This window comes from Eschrichtius robustus, chromosome 18, assembly GCF_028021215.1.
Source record: "Eschrichtius robustus isolate mEscRob2 chromosome 18, mEscRob2.pri, whole genome shotgun sequence".
NCBI classification, from domain to species: domain Eukaryota; kingdom Metazoa; phylum Chordata; class Mammalia; order Artiodactyla; family Eschrichtiidae; genus Eschrichtius; species Eschrichtius robustus.
The window spans coordinates 4,177,973-4,195,595 of record NC_090841.1 but is presented as its reverse complement, the minus strand read 5'-3'; the positions used below and the strand labels follow the sequence as shown (position 1 = coordinate 4,195,595).

The window sequence follows — 17,623 nt, the reverse complement described above, 5'->3', positions numbered from 1 at the left end:
CATAAAAACAAATACGTTTTTTGGGAAAAGGTAACGTTGCTGGAGCTTAAATGCCAAGCATCTCTCAGTTCACACAAGGTCACCTTTAAAGCATCCAAAAGATATTAGAGGATATAAAAATAACACAAAAGATGAATTTCCATTCTCTGCTGAGATCCGCAGATTAAACCATTTCTCTCCACGTATCATCAGAGTAAGAAACGAACTGATAATTTTTTCATGTTACAAAAAATATCCAATGAATTAAACTGCCAATACCTTTAAAACGTTGCTACCAACCTAAATAAGTGCTTTGGTGTGATGTCTACTATCAGATGGAATTAAAGCACAGAACCACTTTTAAGATTTGAACACAAGGATGTTCTGATCTTCCAACGGAATTTGTGATAACGAATAGGATATCCAGTTCAAATATAATATATAAGAAGACAATTTTTGGCTCGTGATAAAAAGCCTGCTTAAGTTAATCAGGGAAGCGCACAAGTCAGCTGAAATTATTCTGTCTGGACAACTGCCCTTCGGCTAATAAGTTACATTTACATCTATCATCAGGTAACATAAATTACAATTAAGAAATATGTGGAATGAACAGGGATTCTTCCAGCCCTCGTTAAACTGAGGATCAGCTACCATCACAAAGTGAGAAGCAGAATATACTGTCTTACTGCTCAGTTACCCTTTAAACAAGAGACTTTGACAATATCAAAAAGACGCATCTAAGGCACAACTGTGGTGCTATGGTTAGGTGGCCTGGGGTCTGGTCCCAACTATCCACTTATTACCTCTGTGACCTTGGGCAAGATACAAAACCTCTTTAAACAGCAGTTTTCTCGAGTGTAAAACAGAGCTAAGAATACTCACTTCATAGTACTTTTCTTATGAAAAGTGAGCTACTCGGAGTAACCTACTTGGCACATAGTAAGCATCCAGTAAAACCCATTCCTCTTCCCGTCACTATTTATTCATGAAGAACTTCCTACACCAAGGAAAACACACATCTCTGCCACTTCAGACAGTGAATAAATGCCATAGGTGACAACGCCTGCTTTGTCAATGCAATAATAGAGGAATTGATAAAATAATGCTCTAAGAAAAAAAGTTAAATTGACTTTTACTAAAAATAAAGGACACTTTATACTTCTTACTCTTGGTTAGTTGCGTAATCCTGAATCTCAAACAAAACATCTATGCTTACTTTATCTGTGCAAACAGCCTGCCCTTTAGAGTTTGGGTAGCGAAGAAAATTCCACCCACTTAGGGAAACCCCAGCTTGGCAGCCTGGGGGTGTCACCGGGGGAATCAGACAGGTCCGGGCAACTCTGGAGGGTGTGCCTGCCGGGGTCCAAGCACAGTGGACAGAAAACCCTCCTGGGAAACGTCTCTCCAAAGCAATTAGGCCGGGTTTGCTGATTTGGTCCACGGACAGCAAGCCGGCGCCGTGGCAGAGGCTCAGACCAGCCCAGGGTCCTTCGAGGAAGAGGCTGAGGAGACAAATCCCTGAGACGCGCAGACCCTGCCTACGGCTTTTCTTCATGGGGACACAGCACCAGTGGAGCTACGCAGAGACAGTGATATTCTGAAGGGTACTTTCTCTACTTGGGGTTATTTCTGGAGTGTGCATGAGGACAGACCGGACACTGATGGCTTTTCTTCCTGGGGGAGGTCCAAGTGTTGGGGGTTGACCACCGATCACTGTGGGAGGCTCGGGCATGATGCGGAGGGGTGCCACCAGAAGAAGCCTGAGCCAAGGGAATATGATGGCAGAAACGTGCTGAGAAAACTATGTTCCTGATGTTACCAAGGCTGTTGCCCCAGAATCATACCCCTGCCCTTCCCGGGAATGGAAACCAATGGCTCTTACCTAAGTTTCAGGAGGAAGCTGCATAGAAAAAAACAAGAACTGGTTAGAACCATCTAGGCCCAAGATGGCGGAAGACTTGACTTCCAGCGGACTTTGAGCCTCATTGTACACTCATTAGCTGCCAAATGACACACCCACCAGTGCCAGGACAGTTGCCAGTTGCCATGACAACCACCAGAAAAACTCAAACGACGACTGAAAAGGAGTATTGCATCAGTTCCGGGTCCAAACACATCCCTAGTCTCGGATAACTCCTGAATATTCCTGCTACTCTTTCCAAATCCCTCCCTTTCACTCTGACCCTCCTATATATTTGGTATATATATCAGCTTCTCAACCCAGTTGGGTTGAGAAGCTGATTTGTGAACTAAGTGGCCGCTTCTCCATTCTTTGGCCATTCAGTAAAGCTTGCGCTGTTCCAGTGTCGGCCATCAGTCTTGTTACTGGCTGTGCGATCCCTTTTCCTCCCTCCACCCCTCAACCCTAGTCTCCCCCTCCAGCCACATGAAGACACAGCATGAAGACAAACCAGGAAGAGAACCCTCCTCAGGCCCTGGATCTGCCGGCACCTTGATCCTGGGCTTCTAGCCTTCACAACCATGAGGAGTGAATTCCTGGTGTTTATTAAGCCACCCAGACCATGGTACTTTTGTTACAGCAGCCCGAGCTGACTAAGACGAAAGGTCACTGGCGATGCGGCTCTTCTTGGCAGAGCGGATATAGAGATGAAAGGACCATGAGGGCACAGTCAGTGCACAGGCAACAAGCTGTCACGTTTACTGCCTGGAGTAAGGTTTCTACTTTAACGTAGTAACTGCAGGGACACCATACACAACACGGGAGACAAGGCTGAGAATGCATGGCGGGGTGGGGGGTGGCAGGTGGTCAGGGCAAGGCCACTAGGAGCAGGCGATGCCCATGGGAGTAATGACCCCTTGGCTGTGCTGAACTGCACCCTGTAGAAACATGGCAGCCAAACTGTCCGCTTGCAGTGAGAACACCAAACATTCCTAAATCACGCAACACCGATAAAAGAGATTTCACATTTATATTCCACTGACCGGGCATTTTCTCACACACTGGTAAAGAGTACAGTACATTAACAAATGGGTTCAACTAAACAATTACATGAGCCAAACCTATGACCGTCAACCAACCAAGATGTAGTTACTGGAGCTCCTACCATGCTCTATGGTATCTACCCCCATAAATCCTACAATACAATCAGGGCGTCAAATACACACACTAAAGAATGAACTAATCAAAACCTAATATTCTCCTGATGGGCAGATTGTAGATCTCACCAGGATCATACCCTTGCCTGGTGTGGCTCATTTTTGTGTTTAGCTGGAATTATACTAAATTTTAAATTCGATGAAGGCAGAAGCTCCTCTTGCCAATCTCTGATCACGTGAGAGCAGAACAGGTACTCCATAAATGTGCTGACTTCCTAAATTAATTGATGTGCCCAAGCTAACCCTTCACTGTTAATAGCTTTAAGAGATTATTTACTGGTCTTGGAGGCAGCTGTTTGTCTGACCTTCTTGTGGGCTATTCAGCCTTCCTGGTACATTTTTACATTACATCTTCCTTAAAAATGATTGGTCCTTGATTCTTCTTATTCCTTGTATCCTGGACTCTTTGCCGTCAATGTCCTCCAGGCCTAACCTTCCCCCTTACCTGAACCATTCTGTTCTCCCTGCACTTCACCTGCTCAGAATCACACCTGTGCCTTTGAGATTGAAAACCTTTCCTACCACTAAACTCCCTCCAGATTCATCCTTCCAACTCCACCCTTGACTTGTCTCCAGACTCTACTTTGGTCTTTAATTCCTACGCTTTCAATGCCCACTCAGCAATAATCTTTGATCAAACCCAGACTAGCTCGGCTCACCACACATGTGTGGCAGAATATAGGTCCCTTCTGTGCAATTCTGGAGCAAACCAATCGGAGGTGTTAATATCACAAACAGTTCCTTATTCTCAAATGCACTATGATTCAAAAGTCTATTTGTAAGTTAGTTATTGGGCACTTAGAATCTATTTTCCCAAAGGAACGCTGTTACAAACTGTGGTTGGATCCCAGGGCCTGTTAATGCCTATTTAGCCTAGTTGTTAAAATTTATACTGCAGTCTCTGATTTTAATAAAAAACTGACTACAGAAAGTTACAATGGACTTGGCTGTTAGGGGGGCATAGGGAGCTGGGGCTGGGGCTTCATTCCCTGAAAGTTACGAAACATCCCGAAATTCTTCATTAGAATTTGCCTTTTAGGCATTATTATGAAAAAATATATTTCCAGCTTTGCACACATGTTCTTCCATTTTGTTTTCCTTCACAATTGAAAACACACACGACTTAAAGCCAAAAGTGGGCAACTCTGAGTAAAGGCTGATCCCTGAGCCACGCCAGACACTTTTCCCCAGACATGCTGCACGATGAACCCTGCGCTTCTTATCAGTAAGGTCAGCACTTGCCTCTGCCTTTCCGGGTTTTTAAATAAGATTCTATAAACACCATAGACAGTGCTACCCTGTGATCTCGGGAAATGGTTGTCTCTCTGCTGATTCACAGATCAGAGGTTCATCTCATGGCCCCTGAGCGCAGCTGAAGTGCACCCCGCTCAGCCTACAGGCAGATGGGACCTGGAAGGCGGTTCTACTGTTAATCACTTTAGATTCAGTAAACAAACCAGGAGAGACGACCATTTCTAGAACCCGGATGCATTTTTACCAATTTGCAGATAGCAGGAATCTCTCCTTAAAATTAAACAGTGCCGGCAGCAGTGAACTCTGTCGAGGCAGGTCATCCTCTCCTTCCCCGAGCTCGGCGGTGTCCTGAGCAATTTCTGAGACGCCCTGGTAGCGGCAGCTGCCTCAGCCCTCACTTTGATGTTCTGCAAATTCCAACGGGCTCAGAGCTGACCATGCTGAAAAGCCAGGATGGCTCGAGTTTCAGGAGCGGCAACTCAACCAAATCACACTCAGCCTTAAAGTTCAGGAGCAAAGTACCTTCTCCTGAATGAACTTTGGGCATGTGAGCCTCTAACGGTCAAGCTCATCCTCTAGACCATAGGTTCAAGAGAAGAGGAATCTGCAGATAAGAGGAATCTATTAAATGTGTCATGTTTCAAGGACTTCCTATAATACAAATAATTTCAAGGAAGATGAGATTATACTTCACATGCGTGAAGCAAACATCCTAAAGAGATAATGTGGACTCTTGCTACAGGTACCCAGGTGCCTGCCTGGTACCCGCAGATCACCTTTTATCACCACCCCCATCAGGCTTTTCTCTACACTGGCCGTCTCTATCTCCCATAGAATGTTTCCATTTCTGATTAAAAAAAAAAAAAAATTATCTTCTCAGTGTAAACCTACTCAATTTACTGAATTCACACTAGCATATAATCTCTACAGAAGTCTTTTTGCTTTTGTTTTGTTTTTGTTAATCAGCTTCTTTGAACCTCTTCTACAATTAAAATACAGAAGACTTCCATCACCCCAAATGTCCCCTCGAGCCATTTTGCAAGCACTCCCCTCCCCTCCCCCACCGCCAGCACCCAGCCATCATTGATTCACTTCTGTTACTACAGTTTTGCCTCTTCTAGAATGCCATACAAACAGAATCACAGTTGCTGGTCTTTTCTGTTTGGCCTATTCACTTAGCCTAATCCTTTGAGATCTGTCCAAAGTTTTTGCACTTATCAATAGCTTATTCCTTTTTGTTTCCAAGTAGTATTCCAATGTATGACTACACCACAACTGTCCACTCACCTGTTATTACACATTGGGGTTGCTTCCAGTTTTAGGATATTCCAAATAATTTTACTATAAATATTCATATAGGCTTTGTGTGAACATATGTTTTTATTTTTCTTGGGTAGATACCTAAATTGAAATTACTCCGTCATACCGTCTATACAGATACACGCAGAGCACACACACGTTTAACTTTATGGAAACCATGAGACTGTTTTCCAAAGTGGCTGCATCATTTTGCCTTCTCAACGGTCCCGTCTGAGCATTCTAGCTATGCCTCATCCTTGTCAACACGGACACCAGCAGTCTTTTTAACTTCAGCCTTAGATTCTAATGGCTACGTAGTGTTAGACTTAGTAGTTTTAATGTGCATTTCCCAAATGACTAACGGTGTCAAATCTCTTTTAATGCTTAATGAATTAAGTGGATTTCTATTTGCTGGGATCGCAGGGCACACAACTAAGCGCAGTGGAATAATTCACGTAACACACGGGGAATATTTTTTACGTAGGGTAGTAACAACCATGTACGGAGGTTAGCGCCAAGAATCTCTCTTTAGGGCTGGAGACCCTAATTTTTCAGTTTCTTCTTTTCTTTTTACATCTTCCATCTCTAAAAGATCCACATTTTCCTGGAAAGGCATCCCCGGCAAGATTAGAAGAGAGATTCAGCAAGTGGGGCACGTGAAAGAAACTGGGCAGCAGCTGCTCACCAACGAGTATCATTTTTAAGAAAGAGACCATTTATTCACTTAGGCTTCAGAGCCTAGAAAGTTTGAAAACTATCAATCACCACTATTTATTGAAAGAAAATTTGACTAACAGTTGTGACAGAGCTCAAATCACCGAGGTTAAAAACCTCCCTGAAAATATGTACTTTCTTTTGCTTCTCAAAGGATATTAAATAGCACACCTAATATGCTTAATTTATTTTCTTCCACAAAACGAGATTTTGATTTTAGCGCCAGGAATCCTTTTACATACTAAACAAATGTGTTCTTGCACAGCTGTGTATAAGATCTCAAAAATAATGCAGATGCGTGAAAAAGCATTTGCTATTTGAACCTCTACTATGGATACTTTTTGCTGTTTTTGAGAAAGGAGATAACCCTTTTTAAGAAATGATTTCAAAGTGTGACCCTCCCGCAGGAAGAATGTGACATCCACATTTGTGAGGGATCACTCAGCTGCGTATAAAATGACCCTCTATAATTCCACGGAACAGTTGCTTCTCACACATCTGCCCAGACTGGATCTCAGAAAGTCACTGTCTATTTTGGGGACACAATGAATCACATTTAAAATCATCACACTAGATAAACAACAAGGTCCTTCTGTAGAGCACAGGGAACTACATTCAATACCCTGTGATAAGCCCTAGTGGAAAATAATATGAAAGAGCATATGTATGTATAACTGAGTCACTGTGCTGTACAGCAGAAATTAACACAACATTGTAAATCAACTAGACTTCAATAAAATTAAAAATAAAAAAATAAAGAACTCATACAAAATACAACAGAAAAAAAAAAAAGTACTGTCAGTGATTCTGAAAGAGTCACAAATAACACATTAATCTCTAAATTACCTGATGCACTCCAAGCTTCTCGGGCACCCCCCTCCCAAAAAGAATCATCACACTCACCAGGAGTAATTTTACTGTCAACATAACAACCTCAACTTAACTACTTAATTTCCTAACCTTTGGAGATTTACATTTTTAACTTTTAACATATCTATATTACATTATATATCTATAATATAGTCATTGGTTTAACTATTTCTAAAGTCGCCTTGATTCTTGGATGAATTATAAAGTGCCCAAAGCAAACACAATGGTGACTGAGTTTAGAAATTTTAAAACCAAGTACTGCAGAAAAAGTTGCTAGAGTATTTTTAACGAACTGTGTAATTAAGTATGTCAGCTAAACTTTGGCAGAGGAAGACAGAGTGCTATTAGTCTCACACAAAAAGATAAAATACCCCAACAAGGACCCACTGTATAACACAGGGAACTATACTGAATATTTTGTAATACTGAGTACAATACTCCATAATAATAAGGGAAAACAATTTGAAAAAGAATACATACATATATATACACATATATATGTATGTATAACTGACTCACTCTGCTGTACAGCTGAAACTAACACAACATGGTAAATCAACTATACTTCAATTAAAGAAAAGATAAAATACCAATTGCAAACTAAAGATCTACATTTGCTCCACAGTGACAAATGCTAACATCTGTTACGTCCTCATAGGGAGCACATCGTAGGTACCACAAAATCATCTCAATGCTTGAACTACCTATTTGCTGTATGATAAGACCAATTTCTTAATAAACATATGCTAACTTTTAAAATAAACCTTATGGATGCCATGTAAGAAAATGAACATCATAATATTAATTTCCCGACGTTGGGGATTTAAGCTTTTAACGTTACTATTTCGATAACACAGCCTTTGCACTTCCTACTTCTAAAGGTTTCTGGACTCTTAGAGGAATTATAATGTGTCCAGACTGTGTTTAGACCGGTGTGAACAACAAAAACAGTAAAAAAAAAAAAAAAAAAAAAAAAAACCAAAACATTTCTGAAAAAGAAATAGTGAAGGCAGATCATGAAAGGTCCCCAAATGCACGTGTGGCAGCAGCAGGCTGTGCTGACAGGCAGTGAAGGGTGTAGCCACGCGAGAAAATGGGCCCTTGGGCTCCCATCCCGTGTCCACGGAGGCGAAAGCACGGGACACGAAGGGCGGGGCCTGGCTGCCACCCACATGCTCCCCAGTCACAGCTGACCCACCCTGACCCGGTTCTGGAAGGAGCCTGCCCGCGGGTCCTCTTCAGTTTTCCTGGAATCGCTGTCGTTGGGGAGAACAGGCTGTCATGTGAGAGGAGAGACCAGCTGCCTACCAACCTCTGCTCTGCTAGGGAAACATCTCACGTCACCGTGGGACACTGTCACACACTTATACACTTCCTAAACGATCGTCTCCAGTCGGAAAAGTCGGGGGCATGTTCCATGACACACACATCTTCAAAATAAATAAATAAAACCATATGAATCAGTAAAAGTGTAGGAAAGGTCTCGTTTCCACGGGAGACCTCCACCCTGATGACGGAGCCGGGAGAAAGCCTCGGCGCGTTTCATCTGGGCACCTTGCCGAGAGGCAGACCCCACGACCAGCCAGGGCGGGCAGCCTGGGACACTCCTCACCATGCAGACTGGCAAGGACTCAGGGTTATGGAGATAAAGTTGACACTGAAATACAGAGCAAGGACAAAAAACCTTCATGTCCCTTTTACCCATTAAGGGTCTATTATGTGCATACGCTTCTAGGGGTAGAGAGGCCCAGAGACGAAGAAAGAGCCATACAGACAACACACAAGAGCCAAAACTCGCCGCGTGCGCACATCCAGGCCGCAGGACCGAAGGCCCCTGAGGCGCGGGGACCCCAGGCGTGCGTTAGGATGCGCTGGGGGACACGCCGCGGGCTGCGGTAGCGGGAAGCACGAGGACGCCTTCCCAGGGCCTGCGGGGAGCTGGCGCGGGCTTCTACGTATAAAATGCCCACCAGGTGGCACGCCTGCAAGACGGAAGGAGGACACAGGGCAGCTAAGGGGCCTTCACGTGATGAGGGTCCCGCCTTCTTCGGGATGATGGATTCAAAACCAAGAGACGCGCTGAACAAAGAGCGCGCGGTCCTCGGTGAACAGTCGGAGGCCGAGAGGCAAGACGGGGCTGAGTGTAAGCCTCTCGGCAGGTGGATAAACCGGGCATCACCGGGAAAGGCCCGGGAGGATGGGGGAGGGAGGGTAGCCGGGACCGGGGGTCAGAGCAGAGCGGATGTGACTTTGTGGGGAGAGAGTAGGGTCTTTGGGTTAAGAGGAAACCCCTGTTCCCTGCGAGATCACGGTGGGCAGGCCGGCTGGATGACGGGCGGCACCCGGCCTTGCTCTGGGGGGCCCTGCTTCTCGGAAGCCACGCTGGCCACTACGCCCGCAAAGCTCCCACGGAACATCCACAGCTTGTTCTGTGTGGATCGCATGACCTCTCCATCCACCTGCCCCGAGAACGGAAAGGAAACCATGTGGGCAGTCTCCCTACTCCTCCTCGGCGAGCAAAACCAACAAAGCGCGTCGCTCAGCAGGTGAGCCATCGCTCACCGTCGGCGGAGAGCCATCCCCGCTCTGCTCGTGCTGGTCCCCTCCGCGCATCCGCACGTGCCCGGGGTCACGGGCTTTCTGCTAAAGCTCTGAGAGTCCTGGAGGCGCCAGCTTCGCGGACCATTCACACCTTCAGTAAGTAGGCAGGGATGCGACTGAGACACGGCCGTGCCCCCAGGGCCAATCTCCCTGGGGGCACGTATGGGGCACATGCACGGGAGCACATGCCAGGGGGGAAGGTCAAGCAGGGCCAGGAAGCAGGAGTCCATCGGAAACTGGACACGAGTGGCCTCAGTCAAGCAGACAGCGACTTACAGGCCAAAGCACAACAGTCTAGGCTTAACTGGACAAAAGGTCCCGACAGTCGATTTGAGGCCAGGAAGTATAATCCATAGGTTGATTTTAGGTTAGTTATTCATCCCACCTTAAAACAAAAACAAAAAACAAACAAAAAAAAAACCCTACTACACCCAAAATTTAAAAAACAAAAACAAAAACAGGCACTTTCACATGAAAGCTCTGATACCAGTTTCTCTTGAAAACTACAGTATCGGGGACCCCTGGGCCCGTGTCCTGCATGGCCGCTGGGCCTGAGATACAGGAAGGACCTCTCCTGGCTACGACGTCTCCCCTCCCCACTGACTGCCCCTTGGTACTGGGCATCACTGGCTCCTGGGAACGTGCCGCTCTGTTTCTCTGCCCACCTGCCACTAAAAGTGGGAAGAACCGTGAGGAGGGCGGCCACGGCCCCCTGGTTCAGGGACGCTGATCGACCTCAAACATTCCCTGCACATTGCTGGCCCTGCAGGACTGTGCTGGACCCGCTCACCTTGGTGAGCACCGTCTTCTTTGATCTTTAACGGGACACGACTGGCGCTTCTCTCAGGGCTTTCCGGGCTGTTTCTAATATGGGTGCAGGGTTCTATATTCCACCCAGCTGACAAAGGATCAGCCTCTACAATTAAACTAGTAATTTTGAGACAACATACAAATTCCCAGATGTAAAACCCAAAAGAGATCCAGAGGAATGAAGATTTCCTGAAGCTTCTACAATGGCTTTCTGCAGAGATTTCACCTCTAACACACACATACACATACACACACACACACACACAAACACACACACACAGAGCTTTCCCGATGGCTAGCATTTCTATAGGGAAAAATAAAGTGTCCACTTTACTATTTAAAACTTTGAATAAGATGGCATACTCGATGTAGTTAGGAACTTCTAAAGTGCCTATGAGAGTTTCCTTCTTTATATATATATATTTTGGGGGTCCCAAGTCTTAGTACTAAAAGCTTGAGAGAAAAGATGAAAAGCTATTCTGAGAAAAATATATACATACATCCTATATATTATATATATGGCATATATGATATATAAAATACTTACATACTATATACACTATAATATACCATACCAAATAGTTTATATATATATATATATATATATCACAAACCATTTTTGTAAACCTTACTAAACTCTATTCAACAAATACTATGCTGTTACATATAGGTGATACTCAAAGTATTGGGGATATAAAGATATAATAGATTCCCCCCTGCCCACCAGTCTTTAAGAAGCATGCTTTCTACCAGGGACACAAGAATGGAAATGCTTGATTTGGTCAGAAGAGTAGTACAGGTCTACTAGACTGAGCGTGTACTTCTGTGTGAATGTTGGTAGGCGGGACAGGCACTTTGCAATTATCCGCAGACCCCACCACTCCTTAACGTACCATTATAGAGAGCTGTGGAAAAAAAAAAAAGAATAATAACGTAAATGAAAGAGAAATAGATTCTAACAGGGGAGAAACAAGGAGCAAGAGAAAACTACTAAAAAAAAAAAAAAAAAGCCCAGAGATTAGTTTATAATTGTCAACCTTTAAAGAGAACTAAAGAGGAAAATTTAATACTGGAAAATTTAGCAGAGATTCACGATGGACAAAAGGGTACCCCAGCAAAGAATCAACTCTGCAAGGGAACTGCATGCAGCCTGACACCTGTCCTCACCCATCGGCATCCGTGGAGGAACACCTAGACACCCCCTGGGAAGCTAGGCTTGGGGCGAGGGGGAAAGATCCTGGGTTAAGAAAGGTGAATTTCTTTTAACTTTTTAAATTTTTAATTGAAGTATAGTTGATTTAGAATATTGTGTTAGTTTCTGCTGTACAGTACAGCAAAGTGATCCAGTTATACATATATATTCTTTTTTTTTTTTTTTATATATATTCTTTTTCATATTCTTTTCCATTATGGTTTATCCCAGGATATTGAATATAATTCCCTGTGCTCTACAGTAGGACCTTGTTGTTTATCCATTCTATATTTAATAGTTTGCATCTGTTAATCCCAAACTCCTAACTTATCCCTCCAGAAAGCTGAGTTTCTGAATCCTATAAGGAAAATGATTCAGGGCTCAGCCCAAGGACCTGTGTTACCCTCAGGGCACTCAGCAAGCCCACCTTCTCCACATTTACTGCTGGACCCTCTCACCATCTGCCCTCCTGGGGAGGAGGGATCTCTCGGCTGATGCTTTCACTGCTACCTCTCGAGGCTCAGGAGGAGGTTGACCCGAAGATATGCTCCAGTCTTTCCTGAGGGAAAGGATGGCTTAGGGGAGGGAGCCGTGCGTGGGGAGTGGAGTCTGGTCCAGGGGCTGGGTCAAGAGCCACACACGGTGAGGCCGGGCTGAGGAAGAGTCGATATGAAGACTTCAGGAGCAGAAATACCGGGGTGGGGGGTGGGTAACAAACCCAGGCCGTGGGCGGGGCCATCACCTTCAACAACAGCTGGACGACCTTGGTGGAGACGGAGAGAGGGCGGAGACCAGAGGGATGAGGGGAGGGGAGGGCGGGTGGACACACGGTTCAACTTTGGAGCCTGTTAATTACATGAGGTGCATTGATCCATCCTTCTCAGGTGTAGTTCAAAGCCTAACAAACTCCTCCAAGACAAGTTTTAAAAGTTTAAGTTATTCCCAAATTGAACAAGCCCGAAGACACACGGGGCTCAAATTCACTAGGTATCTGTGCTACAGATTACCCCCCGTCCTCCAGAATAAAAGAAAAATTACCAACACCAGAAATATGTGGGAAATGATGATTTGCAAGAGACCAGAGTGTCCCTAGTGCTTGAAACTATGTAGAGAATAAAAAAAGAGAAGCGGCTCTGTTCTCCAGACTTACATTTACTAGGTTCTAAATCCAGCCCAGATTTGACCTTTGCTTTAAATAGATTTTCTTGGAGAGAAGGGAAGAAAACATTGATTCATCCGAGACTTCTGAACGACCTACTGTTCACATTACTTGAAATAATGTCTGCTTTAAATCAGAATTCTTGAGACACAGAAATAAATATACCAAGAGGTTTCTAATTCTGTGCTTTCACCAACGGATTATTTTCATTCACAACAGCGGACGAACTTGATACGGCCTTTCCAGAAGAAGGCCTGCGACCACAGAGCAGAACGCAGGGAGGAATCAATCAGATCACTGCCATCCAGGCTCAGGCTTCAGCCTGTCTCGAGATCAACACTTTCAAAAGAACAAATAAGAGAAGTATGTCAAACGGAGAGGACTTTTCAGGGGTTTCCAAGGCCTGTGTTAATTTAGCAACACTTGGGGAATAAGGGAAACCTAGCAGCAAAAATGTTTCCAGGAAGATCGAAAAAGGTGAAACCAGAATCATTCAATACCAGGACTGTTCTCAGTAAAATGTGAAACATACAAGCTTCCCACCCTGCTAAACACAGTCATTCAGATCAATGTCACCCATGGAAGGGCTAATTAGGCGGTTAATCTATAATCCTGGCCCTAAGCCTTCTTAGTCTATCCTTTACCAGTTTTATTTCCTCTCAGGAGTTTTGAGCATTTCACTGTTCATTTTACACCACTGTCAGAAGACAGCTGGAGAGAGAAATACAAATACAATTGACCCTTGAACAACACGGGTTTTGAACTGTGTGGGTCCACTTATATGGGGATTTTTTTCCAATAAATATAGCGCCTGTATTTTCATTTTACAGATCTTTCAATTAACTGCGGGGAAAAGTTTGTGTTCGATTAGAGATCACAATATGTGAAATCAAAAGAACGAGGGTTTGAGTCCTGATTCTACCCCAAATGTTTCAGCTTTCTGCCCTTGGGTGAGTTATCAATTCCTTTGTTTTTGAGGCAGAGATAGTAATACATAGATTTTCGACTACATGGGGGTCGGCGCCCCTAACCCCTGCATTGTTCAAAGGTCAACTAAATAAATCGAATAGAATTTATCTCAGACGTAGTTCAAAGCCTAATAAACTCCTCCAAGACAACTTTTAGAGGTTTAAGTTATTCCCAAATTGAATAAGCCCGAAGACTCACAAGGGCTCAAATTCACTATGTATCTGTGCTAGATTACACCCTGTCCTCCAGAATAAAAGAAAAATTACCAACACCAGAAATATGTGGGAAATGATGATGTGCAGGAGACCACTATCTATTTGCTTCTGGTTGGGAAAGAATTTGAAAACGTACTTCTGGTACCAATGTAGAAAAATGACATCAGGGTACCAGGCAGGTAATAAAAGTACGGTTGACATTAAGGAGTGGTGGGGTCTGTGGCCAATTGCAAAGTGCCTGTGTCACTCACCAATATTCACCCAGAAATACACACTCAGTCCAGGAGACCTATATGACTCTTCTTCCAAATCAAGCATTTTGAGAATCTCATGTGTCTAGAAGACTTACAACCCAAAGGACCAACCACGGTCCACAGAGACAGGGCTAATGCAGAGAAGCAGCAGAAATCGCTCATCCACACGCCCCGGCAGAACCTCCCCTTGGATGTGGCAGCTGCTGCAGCTTCAGACCCAAGGGCGATGTGTTCACCGGGCCTCCCTCTTCACTGGTCTTCTCGGCTGTCTCACCCTATGCACCATTACTAAAATAGCCTCACGTGGTAATATTGGCAAGTCATCTTTCTGTTTATGGTCTTTTGTTATTTCTGTCCTATCCAAGTCAGTATTTAGAGATCACTTTAATGTTTAGTATTTGTTTATTTTTATGGCTTGTGTTATTAGAGCTTTCAACCTTTTATGGCAAATGACCACAGAGTCTCTCTCTAGTTGTAATAAGAATGTCTTCTTTAAAACTCAAGGCAAGGGACTGCCCTGGCGGTCCAGTGGTAAAGACTCCACCTTACAATGCAGGGGACACGGGTGCGATCTTGGTCAGGGAACTAAGATCCCACGCGCCACGGGGCAAATAAGCCCGCGTGCCACAAACTACAGAGCCCACGTGCCACAACTAGAGAGAAACCCGAGCAGACTGTGCACCGTATGGAAAAGATCCCACGTACCGCCACTAAGACCCGACGCAGCCAAAAATAAAGAAAATAAATAAATATTTTTTAAAAAAATTAAAATTCAAGGCAAGACTGTTAGGTATTAAAAAAAAAAGTCATTAATATGTGTGAAACCAAGCAGAAGGAAGCAGCCTGGACAGCAAGTCAGCCTGAGCTCCGGGCCCTGTGAGAGTACCACCCTTAAGTAACTTACCCATCCACTGCAGGGGGAGGGGGGAGCTTTTCTTTTTTTTTAATTTTATTTTATTTATTTTATTTTTGGCTGCTTGGGTCTTCGTTGCTGTGCGTGGGCTTTTCCCTAGTTGCAGCGAGCGGGGCTACTCTTCATTGCGGTTTGCGGGCTTCTCATTGCAGTGGCTTCTCTTGTTGGGGAGCACGGGCTCTAGGCACGTGGGCTTCATTAGTTGTGGTTCGTGGGCCCTAGAGCGCAGGCTCAGTAGTTGTGGCGCACGGGCTTCGTTGCTCTGCGGCATGTGGGATCTTCCCGGACTAGGACTCGAACCTGTGTCCCCTGCATTGGCAGGCGGATTCTTAACCACTGCGCCACCAGGGAAGTCCGGGGGGAAAAACCTTTAATGCTGCTGTCAACCAATCCACACACGTGAATCCTCAGAGCAGGCCTCGCAGCCCAAGAACTTTGGGGAAAGACATCCCGCAGCTGAGAACCAATCGGGTTCAACGGTCCTCAGGGTGTAACATTATCCATCGCCCTGCAGAAACCCACCAGGTGACAGCTTCGCCAACAAAGCAAGCAGAGGGCACAGATCACCTCGCCAGCCGTGGGCCCCGTGCAGGGAAAATAACCCCAATACAGAAGGTGGGGGAAATGACTCCCGTTTGAGTTTTAAGAGTTCTCATCACAGACGAAGAGAACTGTGGCCAATTAAAGCAGCAACACAACTAAGGAAAACAGTGGCCGGGGAGCAGGCCAGGCTCCCCCAGCCACTCCATCCAAGGGCGCATGGGGTCCCAGGGCCAGACTGCGGGGAAGGGCTTTACTCCATCCTGGTCACCATCTCTCCAACCTGCGAGGTGTTTGGAGAGGAGGGTGGAGGGAGGGTCCAGTTAACCACAGACCCACGAGGAAGAGGGGAAGGCTAGGAAGGCCGACTTTGGAAACACAGTGTGGCTGCCTGAGACCAACGCTTCCCCAGATCTTCCCACATTTTCATTAAAACTGCAGTGATGCTTCTTACTGTAATAGAGTCTGAATTACAAAGAACAGCAATCCTAAGTTTTTTCCCCAAAAACATTAGCTTTCCTGAAGCTACAGTTACGCACATGTAGTCACGCGCAGAGAATGACGTGTGGTCGTTTTGCTTCTGTTTGACATGTTTTTCTTCTACGTTTCAGCCAAGGACCCGAGTGTTCTTTTTGGCCTCGATTACAGTCAAACACAGCCACTCGGGGAGACGCTCACCCTTTATCAGTGAGAGGGCGACCAGACCCCATCCCCGGCCGTCAGCCCAAAGCTTTCCCCTCATCCCCTCTGTGCTGAAAAGTACACGGAATGGAACAGACCGCTGAGGGTCTCCTTTCTCCTTGCCATCTTAGATCACTGTTTTCACACATTTTCAGCAAGTAAATCATTTTGAGGTATTCTCAAGGAGCCGCCTGCTTTGTTTTGGTAAGAGGAAGGAGGGAGGTAAAAAGAGAAGCAATGAAATGGCCGGATCTATGGAGGGGAAGCAGGCCCGTCCACAGTTCCTACTGGACCACGTCCCTCTTCCCGCTGGGAGAAACCGCTGCTCCTGGAGCTGCCCTGGAAACTGCGAGAAGGGCTCCCCGCTGGCTTCCTTCCCCAACTGGCCTCAACAGAGGGGCCACTGCCCAGAGCCCACGGCGGCCAGGATGGCAGGGATGCACACAGGCCGCGCTGCTACCCCAAATCACACACCTGTCCGTCTCTGGAAGAAACACAAGCATGGAAACTTAAAGGAAACACTAAGGGAGGGAAGCACAAACATTTCATTCTGCACCCAATACAGGACGAATCTTCTAAAACATCAGCACTGAGGCCAAGCTCACCTTCAAAACCAGCTGTTTAAAAAAAAAAAAAAACCAGCTGTTTCCCTCTCTTCAGAGGAAACATCCCAAGGCTGTCTGACCACATTCTCTGCAATGACAATTACCAGGGGGTGGTTGGCACACTGAACCCAGTCAACCTGAAGACCTCAGGCCCGCTTAGATGCACGGAGCCCCTTTTATAAAACCTGCAAAGAAACCCCACATGCCAGGAACCCAAAGCCCTTGCCAGCTAAGATGAGTAAAACCATGAATGGAGAAGGCACCTTCATGATGGTGACGTGAGCCCCTCACTTTACTTCCAGAGAAATGGGTACAGAGCTCGTAACGGCAGGACCCGTGGAGGCTGCAGACCACGCCCCTCATCTAGAGCTTTCCACACTCGGCAACTTTTCTTCCCTCCATCTCTGCACACTGTCCTCTGAACCTGGAGCATGGCCTCCAGGACCTTCAT

General features: G+C 45.5%; 1 protein-coding gene across 2 annotated transcripts in view; it reads right to left on the bottom strand.

Moving 5' to 3' along the window:
- Window positions 1–17,623, bottom strand: part of LOC137751745 (phospholipid-transporting ATPase IB) — a 445,791-nt gene that overhangs the window by 278,608 nt on the left and 149,560 nt on the right. The window lies entirely within an intron of this gene.